This window comes from Capra hircus, chromosome 6, assembly GCF_001704415.2.
Source record: "Capra hircus breed San Clemente chromosome 6, ASM170441v1, whole genome shotgun sequence".
Classification (NCBI taxonomy): Eukaryota; Metazoa; Chordata; class Mammalia; order Artiodactyla; family Bovidae; genus Capra; species Capra hircus.
Window position 1 is genome coordinate 6258698 of NC_030813.1, and position 15503 is coordinate 6274200.

Below are 15503 nucleotides of genomic sequence, written 5' to 3' on the forward strand. Positions count from 1 at the left end.
TCTGTCTCCTGAAGACCTTACTCTATCCTAAGATATATAATTGTGGTTGTGATTATAATCAGTTTATTTCATATTATATTTTGAACCCTTGAATAATGCTTGTTTCATAAATGGTTATCCAGTCTCAATGGTCATCAACTGATTTTATTTTTTACTCAAAATGAGGTTTTGAAAAAAATGGATATTGTAGCTAACTCCAGGCAAAAGTTATTGTGAAATTATAACAAGCAGATGAAAATAGGTTGGTTTATATTTCACCTAATAAGAAGGTTTGGATTCTGTACATACTGAATTCTCTCTTCATTTTACATTTATTTGAAAAAAATAGTTAATAAATGATCATTTAAACTGAATGCTTCACTTGAGTGCTCTCAGCCCTGCGTGCCCATTACAAACAACTGTGGAACTTCTAAAAAGTTACAAATTAAATCAGAATCTCTAAGGGCAGGGTGTAGATAGTGATACATTTTTAAAGCTCCTCAAATAATTCTAAAGTGTAGCCAGGGTTGAAAATCATCTCTCTTCCTGAAAACAAATAGATTGAAAGAGCTCCTATTTGTGGTTCTTAAGCTTGGCTGCAAGTGGAATCACCAGTGGAGCATTTAGAAATACCGAAACCACAGTTGTTGTTGTTCAGTCACTAAGTCCTGTGGGACTCCTGCAGCCCTATGGACTATAGCCCGCCAGGCTCCTTTGTCTGCAGATTTTCCAGGCAAGAATACTGGAGTGGGTGCTTCCTGACCCACGGGGGGAGCCTGCATCTCCTCTCCTGCACTGGCCGGTGGGTACTTCACCACTGAGCCACCTGGGCAGCCCATCCAGTCTTTACCAAGTCCCACAGATTCTTTTTCCGTTAGTGTTTCCCATTTCCGTGTCTTTCTTTCAGTTTCATTCCTGTACCTGTACTGTACCGTGATTCAGGCCTTGAAGTAATGCCTGAACTTTTAAAATATTCTCCTAAGGAGTTTCTGTGCTTTGAGTCAGCTTCCCTCTGATCCCCGCTACGTATGCTAAAATACAGTGCTCTAACTCCATGCTTCCAAAACAGGAACATGCATGTCGAATCTTAAAATGCAGGTTCTGAGTTCAGTCGTCTAGGTGAGCCCTGAGTGAGTCTGTCCCACAAGCACTGAGGCGATGCGGGTGCAACCGGCCTGCAGTCACAGCTGGATGAACAGGTTCCCAAGTCAGCAATTTCTCAGTCTTCTAAATACCTTCTCAGTGCCTTCAAGTTGCTACATGGTTTCTTAAGGTAGTTACAGCCATGATTACTAAAAATACCTGCAGCTAAAACATATATATAAGATTAAATAATTAATTAGCTAATTAATTGTGAATGAATAAATGAAATTGAAAAGACCATACATGGACCAATGGTGTTCTTTAATTGGATTGCAAGATAAAAGAAAGAGAGAGCATATCTTATGCAATATTGGGGTACGTAGTTATACTAAAATAACTATTTGTTATTCATCTAAAATTAAATTTGACTGGACATCCTATGTTTTATCTGGCTGCCCTAATTATAAACCAAGGATGTAATTGTGTGCACTTAAGAAGGTGATGTTCAGCTTTTAGTTTATAAGTATGTTTTAAAACCATGGCCTGAGAAACAGCTTTGTGCTGGTTGAGAGACTTAGCCCAAATCATGCTCTGGTTAAACATCTCTTTCTAAGTTGCATGAACACTGAGGATTGAGGGAATCCATGAGAATATGCAACAAAATCACCAGGGTGAGGAGACTGCCTTTCTGCAAGAGAGCATCCTCTGGGTACACATGCTTCTGTCTTTGTGACTGCCAGTGAGGAAGTGAAGTCGCTCAGTCGAGTCCGACTCTTTGCGACCTCATGGACCGTAGCCTGCCAGGCTCCTCCGTCCATGGGATTTTCCAGGCGAGAGTACTGGAGTGGGGTGCTTAAACTAAAACAACACTAACAAAAGCCCCTGCTGTGCTGAGGTACCAGTTAGGTAATCACATTCACTCATTTTAAGTGTGTAGTTGGATGAGTTTTTAAGAGGTGCATGTACAGTCCTGTAACTGCTACTGTCATCAAGATGCAAAGCATCCGGGACTTTCCTGGTGGTCCAGTGCCTAGGACTGCCCTCCCAGTGCAGGGGGCTGCGGTTCGATCCTTGGTCAGGGAACTAGATCCCACGTGCTACAGCTGAAGATCCCAGTGCAGCCAAATTAATAACAACACTAATAAAATTTTAAAAGGTGCAAAGCACTTCCGTCCCCTCAGACGCTTCGCTGCACTCCCTGTAGTCGATCTTCTCCTCCCTCAACCCCCAGCTGCCGGCAGCCCTGACCCGTTTTCTGTCGCTGGTATCTTGCCTTCCCTAGAATGTCATACGCATCACGTAAGCGGAGTCACGCCGTATGGAGTCTTGCGTGTCTGCCTTTCGCTTAGTGTCATGCTTGTGATTCATCCCTGCTCTTGCGTGTGTGAGTAGTGTGTTCCTCTGTTACTGCTGAGTGGTTATTCCATGGTGTGGGTGTGCCACAATTTGATTATCTGTTCATCCGTTGGTAGGCTTTTGAGTTGTTTCCAGTGTTTGTCTCTGAGGAGACACTCTGTTGATGATTGCATACCGGTCTTTTTGTGGATATACTTTCGCTTCTCTTGGGTAAATATATACGAGGGGTATTTCCAGGTCGTGTGTTGGGTGTTTGTTGAATTCTATCAGAAATTTCCAAAGTCCTTTCCAAAGTGACTGTGCCGTATGCTTTTCTACCGTTGATGTGTATGCGAGTTCTAGTTGCTTCACATCCTAGGCAACATGTGTTGGTGTCAATTTTTTAAAGTTTTAGCTCTTAAATTTGATTGCACGAATAAATAACCTCGCTCACAGTCATGGGCCATCTGCTCACTTACAGACCTGAGTAAAGTGGGCTCAGCCACAGGTCCCCCGATTGCGACTCTCCAGAGCTCCCCCTAAGATTCCTGCTGCATTGTTCGGCATTCTCAGCATTGCCTGCCTCCAGGCCTCTTCTTCCTCCCCTGCTGTCTCCATTTTACCCTGCAATGATTTGATGAGAAGACTGAGCTCTTCACTGGTTTTCACAAAAGCTTATTCACACAGAACATTTCATGAGATAAAACATTTTCAGTGACTTCACTGGCGTCTTAGTAACTTTACTGATGGGAAGGTTTCCAAACACAGCTTTTTAAACATCTTGCTGACCCTCCCCATTCTTTGTCCTCTCCTCCCACGCTCACACTGCTGGGTTTGAAATTATTTCCTGTGAGAATTATTTCTTCAGAAAAAAAGGAATGAAGAGAAACAGTCAGGAAAAACAGTCATACTCTCAGCTTGGTTGTGGTATAAAAAGCCATTTAGCCGACCAAGAACACTAAGAAGGTGAACTGTATGGATTCCAAAATTATCTTTAGATTTATAGGGGGCAATGTTTGCTGTTGTGTACATACAATAGAAAACTGCTCTTTCTTCCACGAAGCTTTTTAAATCACAATGGGAGAGCTCCAGTAGGGCTTTGGGCAGTACTTGTTATGCTTGCTCTGGGCTTGAATCCCGTCTCCAACACTTACTTGATGAGAAACCAGGATGGAATTGGTTAATCCCTTGGCTCTTCAGTTTCCTCATCTGCTGAATGAGGGTTGTAAAAGGACGTTGGTAAAAGGACAGGGTTGTTGTAAAGATTAAATGTGTTTGTTCACGCAAAGGGCTTGACATAATTCCTGGCACACGGGAAGTGATCAATAAATGTCAGCTGTCATTTGTTTAGAGGAGACATGGAACTTTCATGAGAAAAAAAGGATGGAGAGGTCATCAGTCACATAATAACCAGGCAGCTGGGATCAAATGACGGCCAGCACAGTCCCTGACTGGTCTGTTCACCCTCTAACAAACCTTAAGCTTCAAAGAAAGATACTTTTCATTGTTTTTGCTCATAAATGAGGCGAAGTAAATTTGGTTTCTTCTCTTTGTGTTAGTGCAGTTGTATGGAGTAAGCGGACACTGATTCCACCTAATTACCAAGGAACCAAAGATGAAATATAATTATTGATTGTTTATTAAATGCCTTGGCACCTTTCAGTGACCCCAGTTTCTTAAGGTACCGGCTCTGGAGAGCTGATTGAAAGGAGCAATTGAATACTGAATACTAGAGTCTGAACTACAACATAGTCCAGAATATTCAGGAAGATTTTCAAGATTCAGTAAAATATGTAATCACTTCATCTGCCTCTCTTCTTGTGAAATCTTTCAAGTAATTAAACATTTTCAGGAGTTCTTTTCATCAGTGTTGCAACTGTAAGTATAATAGTGCGATGCCTTTTTGGAAGTCAAGATCATAGATATTCCTAAATCTTCTGTGATATAATTTTTTTTAAGTCATAGAGGATAAATGTTTACAACCTTACCCTCTCTGTATACTCCCTTCTAAGACAGTGGGGTTAATGGGCAAAGGGTGGTGGTGGTAGGGAGCAGACTGGAAATGCTAGACAAAGCTAAACTAATTTATTTGGGAAAGGTCACAGAACTATTGGCTAGAGAAAATGAATGAAGACAAAAAGTAAAGGGGTCAAGGGAGAGAAAAGAGCCAGTCTAGGCTGTATAATAAAATGGTTTGAGGAACAACGTGGGTAGGACTTGGGAAATAACTGCTTATCCTGTGGAAACTGTTCAGAGGACTCGATGCCTGTTAATTCTTTTAAATCTTTGTCACAACCAGAGGAAGTGGTCATTATTTTATTCCCGCGTACAGAAGATGAAACTGAGATACAGGACATTTAGGGAACTTGGCCAAAGTCACATTAACTAAAACTTGGCGAATCTGAAATTGAAACCTAGGCGAGAGGGTTTTTTAGAATTCCACTGTGGACGATGACTGCAGTCTCTTTCTTCCGCCTCATTGTTTTCTTGAGCTGCTGCAGTAAATGTTTAGATTACTTTTGATTTGGGGGAGGGACGTTGCCTGATTTGAGCACGTAGAAGCAGGGCTTGAAGGTGGAGACAAGGAGAACTGGCTATATTCTGGTGGCTCTTCAAAGTTGTGTTGAAACCACTCTGCTGGCAGACTTTTTTTAAGTTGGAAAAAAAAAGAGAAGAAAGGGAGCAGGTGGGGGTGGGGAGGAAGAGGGGTCAGAGTCTGCCCTTTATAATGTATTCGGAGTGATACATCCAGTAAACATGAAGAAATGTTTTCCAGGGATATGAGCCACAGGAGCATGGTTCATGTGAATCTGGGCGAGTCAGGAAGCCTCATGAAAACATTTGCAGCAAGTGTGTGAATTTTTAGAGCTGCTGTTAAATTTCTTTTAGGCTTAACACTGGATTTTTCAGACCTGGGCACTTGGATCCATTTTTAAATTTTTGTCATGTGCATTAGTTATTACTATAACTAGATGGTTCTTTTATGTTTAGTAAAGAAGCGTAGGGAAACTCAGGAGGAGGAAGTGACAACCCACTCCAGTATTCTTGCCTGGTGAGCCCTGTGGACAGGGGAGCCTGGTGGGCTGCTGTCTATGGGTCGCACAGAGTCAGGCACGACTGAAGTGACTTAGCAGCAGCAGCAGGGAAACTCAGCTCTTTCTCTGTAGCTCAGCTGATCTATTCCTGAAATACTACCCTCTCTTGAAGTATTGCTTGTTATGGTGTGTGGAGATGAGTGCTTTGTTTTATAATGGCTGCATCAGTGAGGTAGAAGCCAGGACACTGTGAAATAATGCAAGTTCTAGAAAATGTTCATATTGATCTGAGGTGGAGATTATATCCAATAATGTCAGGTTAGGCTGACACCTGTTTTCTCTTGGTTGAATGTCGACTCCGGTTATTAAGTAGAAATCTAATTTAGAATCAGAGCTTTTATTCTCCTCTGTTTTTATCATCTTGAGTTTATCTTATCGTACTTGATGACATAATTCTTCAGGGCAAATGTAATAGCCATAATAAAGTATTTATGGTAAGGATTTTTTTGTTTGCAGTGTGATAAAGGAGCATTTTTAGCTAGCTATCTAACTCTTTATATCTTCTTTTAAAAGAAACCTGAAAAACTTCAAAACATATCAGCTAATTTTATGAGATATTTATAATATAAATATTTTGATGAGTCAGAGAGATTTGTTGCATGCCGAAAATCATAAAGTAAAGCATTAATGGAATCAAATGTGTAAATCTAAGTGCAGTATACAAAAGTAAATGTTTTCCAAAACTTAGGCTACATGACTTGATCTGCTCATTTAAAAATTTTCTCAGTTCAGTTCAGTTGCTCAGTCGTGTCTGACACTTTGTGACCCCATGGACTGCAGCACGCCAGGCCTCCCTGTCCATCACCAACTCCCAGAGTTTACTCAAACTTATGTCCATTGAGTTGGTGATGCCATCCAACTATCTCATCTTCTGTTGTCCCCTTATTCTCCCGCCTTCAATCTTTCCCAGCATCAGGCACTTTTCATATGAGTCAGGTCTTTGCATCAGGTGGCCAAAGTATTGGAGTTTCAGCTTCAACATCAGTCCTTCCAATGAATATTCAGGACTGATTTCCTTGAGGATGGACTGGTTGGATCTCCTTGGAGTCCACGGGACTCTCAAGAGTCTTCTCCAACACCACAGTTCAAAAGCATCAATTCTTCGGTGTTCAGCTTTCCTTATAGTCCAACTCTCACATCCATACATGACTACTGGAAAAACCATAGCTTTGACTAGATGGACCTTTGTTGGTAAAGTAATTTCTCTGCTTTTTAATATGCTGTCTAGGTTGGTCATAACTTTCCTTCCAAAGAGTAAGCGTCTTTTAATTTCATGGCTGCAGTCACCATCTGCAGTGATTTTGGAGCCCAGAAAACAAAGTTTGCCACTGTTTCCACTGTTTCCCCATCTGTTTGCCATGAAGTGATGGGGCCGGTCATTCCCTCCTAAATCATCTAATCTTAAAAGTAATTGTTGAATCATTGTAATATGTAAAGCACTGGTCTAGGCAATGAGGTTTTTTTTTTTTTTAATGAAGCAAGGAAGATACTTTAAAAAATTTTCTTTTCAGTTTCATTGAGAAGATTTTGTATCAAAAATTAAATACAAGGTAACAGAACAAATGTTAAACAAGTTCGTTATTCAGTACATAAGTTGAAAGTCTGGATTTTAAGAGCCGGAGAAATCACAGAGGAAGGATGAAAGCTGTGGTTTCATACAGCAGATCCCTGCAGTGTTTATCCCACAGCCTTGAGAGAGGAAGCTGGGAGATGGTGGAGGCAGGCTAAATACTTGCCTATGACATCCTGCTTGCACTACCAACTGAGCTTTTCTTAAACTGGACATGTAAGCTTCGAAAAATAAATGTTAGAGCTTTATACATAATCCTACAATTCCAAATCAGCCTAGATGAAAACATAGCTACACGAATAAGGAGAGTGTAATTGTAGACGGGCAGTGGGTCTAGATCTATTTTAGTCCTCAAGAATTGGCCGGTTATATATATTTTTTTAATTTATAAAATGTCCATTGCATTTATTCCCCTGTGATATTTTCTCATAGCTTTGTTTTAGAAACAAAACAGAAATACTCTGAAAAGTTTCCGATGGTTCCAGACATGATATCTTGATGTTGATGGTCTTTTCTTTTCCTTTTCCACATTGCCCTTTAAATAATAAACAAGTGTATTTTACAAAGAAGATGGTAACTATTTTCCTCAGGAAAAAACATTTCTTAAGAGTATCAGAGGAACAATATTGTACTAATAGGTTCGATCCCTGAGGCCACACTGCTGATCCAGGAGAAAAGTGAATAAACCCTTGAGACTGAATAATACGTTAATGGTAGGCTATATTTACACAAATTTTATTGTGGATGCTCAGAAAATTTGGTTCAGAGCTGTGTTTTATTCAATATGAGGTTTATCTTCATTGTACTTTTAGAATAATCATTCTCGCACTTCATTTTAAGTTTGATAGAGCATTTATAAGTTTAATTTTGAGATGTTTTATATAGATCCTGAAGTATGACCAGTAGAGGTCTGGAACCAGCAGCTGCTGCTAAGTCCCTTCAGTTGTGTCCGACTCTGTGCGATCCCATAGACGGCAGCCCACCAGGCTCCACCGTCCCTGGGATTCTCTAGGCAAGAACACTGGAGTGGGTTGCCATTTCCTTCTCCAATGTATGAAAGGGAAAAGTGAAAGTGAAGTTGCTCGGTCATGTCCAACTCTTAGCGACCCCATGGACTGCAGCCCACCAGGCTCCTCCGCCCATGGGATTTTCCAGGCAAGAGTACTGGAGTGGGGTGCCATTGCCTTCTCCGGGAACCAGTTCCAGATATTCGTAATTTCTTCGTATAACATCTGACCCAGAGCCACATAATTAGGCCTTGGGATGGATTTTTATTATTAAATAATTTTCATGCATTATTAATTTGTATACATTCTTAAAGAGTTAAGATAGTTGTCAGTGACATGGCTGCTTTCAGTAGATATATATATGAATACCTGTATCCATCTAAAAGCTAAGATTATATGGGTAAAATGCTTTTTAAACTATGTATTTTATATTCCTTCTTATTAAATCCAAAAGTTCCTACTTATTTCTCTTCTACCACAGAGTGGAAATTAATGTTATATGCAGAGTTCAAATTAAAGTATAAGAGATGATATTAAAAATTTTTTGAATCATAATCATCTTTGTGTGTTTTTTTTTTTTTTTGGCATCACTTGGTGAAGTAAAGTGAAAATGGTCCGGATTTAGAATTCCAGATCCATTTGATTATTACTAATTAGTTGGTGATCATGAGGGTGCCATTAATGATCTCTAAGCTTACTTTGAACAGCAGCCTCTGTTACCTGTTTCGGTGGTTCAGGAATGCCAGAGCTGCCTAGCCAGCTGGGTGGCCCCGGCCCCGGCTCCCTGCCCACGGCTGCACTCAGGATGCTGCAGGGACACCTGCCTTGTGCGTGAGCGTGCGCTTCCCAGAGGGCTTGCTCGCCCTGGCAGGAGACCCTCCCATATCACGCCCTGTCCTCAGCATGTGGCAGAGAGTGAGCACGGAGAAATCAGCAGCGCCTTGGATGATCAGGTCCCCAGAGCTGCTCACTTTTGCCTCATAGTAACTAGTCACTAGAAGCCAGGCGTCAGGGACTTCCCTGGGGGTCCAGGGGCTAAGGCTCCACACCCCCAGTGCAGAAGGTCTGGGTTCAATCCTTGGTCAAGGAACTAGATCCCACATGCCTCAACTAAGAGTTTGCCTGCTGCAACCAGAGCTCACCTGTTCTGCAGCTAAGACGTGAGGTAGCCAAAGAAATAAATATAAAAAAAGAAAAGGAAAGAAGCCAGGCATCAGATCCAGACTCAGGAGGAGGGCAGTGAGGCTCTAGCTCTGGAAGAGAGGAATGCCAAAGGGTGGGTGGACACACTGTGAAACCACCAAGTGCACCAAGTGTATTCTGAGGCTTTAGTATCTTTCCTTAAAACTGGCCAGATGATAAACGAGCAACTCTGCTTGTTAATTAAAATAGTATCTTAGGGACTTCCCTGGTGGTCCAGCAGTTAAGAATCCACCTTGGAATGCAGGGGACGCAGGTTCAACCCCTGGCCAGGGAACAAGATCCCACATGCTGTGGAGCAGCTAAGACTGTGCACCGCAGCTGCTGAGCTGTGCACCACAATGAGAACATTCTTGTGCCACAAGAGAAGTTCTCACCTGAGAACAACTAAGACCCAATTCAGCAAATAAATTTAAAAAAATATTAAAAAAATAAAAGAATATCTTAAACAACAAGGACCTACTATATAGCACAGGAAACTATATTCAGTATTTCTAGTAATCTATAATAGAAAAGAATCTGAAAAAGAATATATTTGTATATAAGTAAATCAGTTTGCGGTACTCCTGAAACATAAGTTACCTATACTTCAGTTAAAAAAAAAAAATCTTAAAAATTATTGTTTTTTAGCCTTTCATGTACTAAAAAAATAATATCTACCAGAGGCAACACAGATAAGAGTTTTCAAAAATGTGGCAAGTTGGCATATGTGCTCTTCCAGACTGGCTTGAGTCATAGAGAACGTAGACACAGAAGAGGAAGCATGCACGCGTGCTAAGTCACTTCAGTCATGTCCGACTCTTTGCAACCCCGTGGGCCATAGTGGGCCAGGCTCTTCTGTGCCTGGAATTCTCTAGGCGAGAATACTGGAGTGGGTTGCAATTCCCTTCTCCGTAGAAGAGGAAGACTGAGGAGACAAGAGGGAGATGCCTGCTGTTTGAGCTATGGCAAATGATTGAGGTATTAAAAGTCTTAAAACATTATGTCACCAATGCGAGTCTCCGTGAGATCACTGTTTGCGTGTAGCTTAAGTACTTGGCTTCTTAATACCCGTGGGAAAATACCCACTGGTGTGTCTTTATTATCTGTTATCTTTCTGCACCATATTTTCTTCCTCCCTCATGGATCACGATTGGAAGCAATGTGTCCAGTACTTCAGCAGAGTGTTTGCTTGAGTATAAACTGGAGATGAGGCCATACAGGCAGGTCCTGGCAAGGTCCTGGCAAGGTCACAGAGTCCTTAAATTGCCATGCAAACGAGGTGCTGGGTTTTATTTTATTTTTTAAGCCAGGAAGCATTTGCTATCATTTAAAGATCTGTGTGGCCACAGCATTAAGGATGAACAGTTTCCTTTGTTTATACTGTAACCCAGAGCCACATAATTTGATGCTTGATAGATTTTAATTTCCATATTTGTTCATACGCCGAGAAGGTTCTGTCTGGAAGCAGGGCGGTTGGTAAGGAGGAGTTTACATAATCGAGACTAGAAGTGGACTTGTTAGTTACACCTCTGTTTACAGGGGTGAGGGGTTGATTTGATGGAGGGTTGAGTGGAAGAAAGGATGTAGAATACTTTCTGGGTTTTTTAGGTAGATGTAATGAGGGAGAATTGTGATATTTCCTAAAACAGAACATGCAAAAGAGAGAATTGGTTTGTGGGGATGAAAACAGTTGGCTCTTTGGGGGCCAGTGGGTGGATGTGTTGTCTCACTGTTATTTTCTCCTCTCCCCTCAGATCTCAGTGCTGTGTCCCCGTCCCCACTTTGAGCTGGTGGTCTTGCTTACTATTTCAGTGAAAAACAAAGCAATTAGAGGCGTCCTTCCACAGAGCACTTCCCCATCTTTCTTCCCCACTCCTGTATCTGACTTTATACTCTCTAGATTCCTGCCTCCCCCCTCCCTTTTTTGTTTCTTTCTTTTTTAAGTAAAAAATTGTTTAGGGTTTTGGGGGTTTTGCTATTTTTTTTAATTAAAATTTTTTTTGGCCAAGTAGCATGTGGGATTGTAGTTCCTAAACCAAGGACAGACCCTACCCCTTGCATTGGAAGCTCAGAGTCCAACCACTGGCCTATCAGGGAAGTCCCCTCCGATTCCCCTTTGACTTTAACCGTTTGTGAAGTAGCAAAGGTCAGCCTGGCACTTGTGCTGTCTCATCCATCTCATCTGCTCAAAGACAGCCCAGCAGCTCCTCCCGCTGTGTCCAGAATCACCAAGGCGCCTCCTCCACCAAATTGGTTTGTCAGCATCAGTTCAGTTCAGTCATTCGGTCCTGTCTGACTCTGTGACCCCATGGACTGCAGTACGCCAGGCTTCCCTTTCCATCGCCAATTCCCGGAGATCAGACTCATGTCCATCAAGTTGGTGATGGCCATCCAGCCATCTCATCCTCTGTCTTCCCCTTCTCTCCCGCCTTCAGTCTTTCCCAGTGAGTCTGTTCTTTGCATCAGGTGGCCAAAGTATTGGAGTTCCAGCTTCAGCATCAGTCCTTCCAGTGAATATTCAGGACTGATTTCCTTGAGGATGGACTGGTTGGATCTCCTTGCAGTCCAAGGGACTCTCAAGAGTCTTGTCCAATACCACAGTTCAAAAGCATCAATTCTTCAGTGCTCAGCTTTCTTTATAGTCCAGCTCTCACATCCATACATGACTCCTGGAAAAACCATAGCTTTGACTCAACGGACCTTTGTTGGTAAAGTAATGTCTCTGCTTTTTAATATGCTGTCCATGTTGGTCATAACTTTTCTTCCAAGGAGCAAGTGTGTTATAATTTCATGGCTGCTGTCACCCTCTGCAGCCTCTGCAGTGATTTTGAAGCCCCCCAAAATAAAGTCTGTCACTGTTTCCACTATTTCCCCATCTATTTGCCATGAAGTGATGGGACCAGATGCCATGATCTTCGTTTTCTGAATGTCGAGTTTTAAGCCAACTTTTTCACTCTCCTCTCTCACTTTCATCAAGAAGCTCTTTAGTTCTTCACTTTCTGCCATAAGGGTGGTGTCATCTGCATATCTGAGGTTATTGATATTTCTCATAGCAGTCTTGATTCCAGCTTGTGCTTCATCTAGTCCAGCATTTCTCATGATGTATTCTGCATATAAGTTAGATAAGCAGAGTGACAATATACAGCCTTGACGTACTCCTTTCCATACAAACATGCTATTATTTCTCCCTTCTTAAAAACAAAAGCAAATGCTCACTGGATTGCACATCCCCTTGCAGAGACCACCATTTCCCTGATGACCACAAGAGCTAAACTCTTGGAAAGAGTTGTCCCTGTTTGCTGTTTCCATTCCTCCCTCTTGCTGGAGCATAATCCACCAGCCTTCAGCCTCACCACTCTGTGCAGGGCCACAAGACATCCATGGGGCAAGAGCTAGCGATGAGAACTCGCAGTTCTTGCCTTACCCTGTAACATGTCTAAAACATCACCCCTGATCTTCCTTCCCTCTCAACCTGCTCTATACCCAACCCCATCACAGTTAACTTGTCTGTCATCCCAGCCATTCATGCTAAATTCCTTACAGGCTAAAATCAGGTGAAATTCATCCCCCCACCCCCCAGTATATATCCAGCGCATCAGGAAAACCCTCGATGGTCCCTTCAGTCAGTGCTCTCCACCTGCACTTCTGCCTCACTGGCGCATCGGCATGGAGCACCTGAATTACAGCAGCCTTTCCCACCCCAACTGATGCCCGTACTTCCAGCCTTGGACTTCCTGTAATCTAGTCTAAAATGCACTTTATAAAACTTGTTAGATCTCATCTCTCCCCTGCTTTAAACCTTGCAGTGGTTTTCCCCTTCACTCTCTAAGAAAGGTCCCGCATGATCCAGCCCCTGAAGCCCCTCTGATCTCACCTGTTATCTCTCCCTGCCAGTCCTCTCTAGCACAGCTGTTTTCTCAACAAATCAGGTAAGCTCCATCCCCAGGCCCTCTGCACTTGCTGTTTCCTTGTCTGAAGTCCCTTCACCTAGTTCTCCACGTGGCTCACCATCTCCTCTCCATCAGGCTTTTTTGGTTTGTTTTAAAATATTCATTTATTTATTTTTGCTGTATTGGGCCTTACTTGCATCAGGTGGGATCTTTCGTTGGGTCACGCAGGCTCAGTAGTGGCGGCACATAGGCCTAGTTGCCCCATGGCACACAGAATCTTAGTTCCCCAGCCTGAATCGAACCCACATGCCCTGCCTTGAGAGGCAACCACTGGAGTACCGCAGAAGTCCCTCCTCCAGGTTTTCACTCAGATGACGTCTCAGTATGAAGTTCTTCAGCCGTCCGTATTGGCTGCTGCTGTGCTGTGTTATGCACATGTCCGACTCTTTGCCACCCCATGGACTGTAATCAGCCAGGCTCCTCTGTCCATGGGATTTCCTAGGCAAGAATACTGGAGTGACTTGCCATTTTCTTCTCCAGGGGATTTTCCCAATCCAGGGATTGAACCAGTGTCTCCTGCATTGACAGGCAGATTTCTTTATCTACTGAGCTGCCTGGAAAGCCCCTCTTTGTTGACTGTCAACCGTTATTTCCATCTTTGCTAGTCACCATTAGGCATACTATGTATCAGCTTACTGGTTTCTTTGTTTTCCCTCCCTAGACTGTAGACTCCATGAGAGCGAGGTGAGACAAGAATGCTTACCAAGGAGATGAAAGGGTGACATTTAAACTGCACGCCTGGTGTGCAGTAACCTAGTTTACCTGAAATCTACTTTAAAAATTAAAAAAAAAATGTATCTTTGCCATTTTAGAGCCTAGAAACTAAAACAGACAAATAAAAGAGGTCTCAAGTCGAAATTTAATCAAGGCTATGTGGTTAATAGTAGTAGTACTTGGATCTTCCTGCCAACCTTTAGAGATCAGAAATAAGTATTTTATACTGACATCATCATCCCCATCTCAGATGCAGAATTAAGGACTGGGTCAAGTTAAGAAAATGTCCCAATATTTCATATCTGTAAAGTGGGAGGGCTGGAATTCAGACCCAGGTCATCTTATTCTAAGGCTGCATTCTTCTCACCATGAAATAGTTACCTTGTTCATCTTTATTCATGATTGTACCTGAAAAGCTACCAACCAACTCTTGTACTATTTTAGTTTTGGAAAATGCAAAATTACGGACTGGAATAATAGAATGATAAAATCCAGAGTTGCCAACAGTGATTCCCAGTTAATTACTCGGTGCATTAGCGCACAGCTGTGTGGAGGCGGGCACACCTCTGTGCTGGTAATGCCTACTGCTCCGAGTTCTGCTGGCGAGACTGGTGTCTGTCTGCATCTGAGCTTTCCAGTAAGTTATCTTTTAAGGCTCATCTTCCATCTTGGAGGAAAAAACACTTAGAGATAAAATCCTATAAATTATATTCTCTATATGAAGGATTTGTTAAATATAAAAAAAATGATAAACACACACAGATTTTCCCCCTGGATCTCTTCAGTTAAATGTTGTGAATATCTAGCTTCTATGATGTGAATATCTAACTGGCTGTGATGCAGTTCGATGGGCTAGTAGAAACAAGAACACTGATCTAAACACTTAGTTCAGCTCCCATTAAGGTGTTCTCTCAACCCTGTGATACCAGCTTAATTTGTAAATGAGGTTCAGCCTGTTCAGTGTCCTGATGCATGAAACTTGCTTTTTGCTGCTTTTGCCGTGTTACTTCTCTTCTGTGTGTATTGGGTACACATTATGGACACACCCCTTTACCCTGTAATTATCAGAGAGCTTTACTAGAACAGCATCCAGCCAGGCTGCAGAGCACAGACCTTTTGTAAGTGTAGGCAGAGCCAGAACAGACTCCATCCTGGTTTGATGGAATCCAAACCCAACAGCACTGTCCGGGTGAAGCCTGTGCTTTTGCAGGGCAGCACCTGGCAGAACGCAGGACCTCTCCCTGAAAATAAATCTTAGTTGGTCAATAGATCGCAGGCTCTGAAGTCATTCTCGGCAATGACGTGTAAAAGTGGGCTTAGACAGTGGTAGGATTATTCTGATACAAAGTGCAAGTATAATTTGAACAATAGATATTGAGTACACAAATTTTTTATTGTTATTTTGCACTTGCTCCAAATTAGCCAAGCAAGATAGAGTTCAAAGGAGAGAGTTACAACTGTAGTAAAAGCAACTCGGTGTTGAGGGCCGGCTTAAGGTCAGTGATTGCTGAAGAACCTGTCTTCACCCCTCTGTGCTTAAGGTGACTGGTCCGTGAAGCTTCAGCAGGAGGTGCAAATAGTGGGAGGT

General features: G+C 42.3%; 1 protein-coding gene across 3 annotated transcripts in view; it reads left to right on the forward strand.

The window, feature by feature from the left end:
• Positions 1-15503, forward strand: part of PDE5A (phosphodiesterase 5A) — a 146735-nt gene that overhangs the window by 38593 nt on the left and 92639 nt on the right. The gene's annotated exons all lie outside the window — the stretch shown is intronic.